Genomic DNA, 202 nt, shown 5'->3' on the forward strand with positions numbered 1-202 from the left:
CTCTTTTCCCCTTTCTCCTTGATCCTATCATTAGTATTTTTTCTTTCTTTGTCGTTGATTTATCGTCCGTGTTTTCTTTTGCTTCTTTTTCGGTCTCGGGCAGAAGGGGACTTTTTCTTATTTCACCTTTTCATTTTATTTTAATTTCACCTTTTCATTTTATTTTATTTCACCTTTTCATTTTTTTCGTGTTCAATGAACG

This window comes from Penaeus monodon, chromosome 23, assembly GCF_015228065.2.
Source record: "Penaeus monodon isolate SGIC_2016 chromosome 23, NSTDA_Pmon_1, whole genome shotgun sequence".
Taxonomy (NCBI): Eukaryota; Metazoa; Arthropoda; class Malacostraca; order Decapoda; family Penaeidae; genus Penaeus; species Penaeus monodon.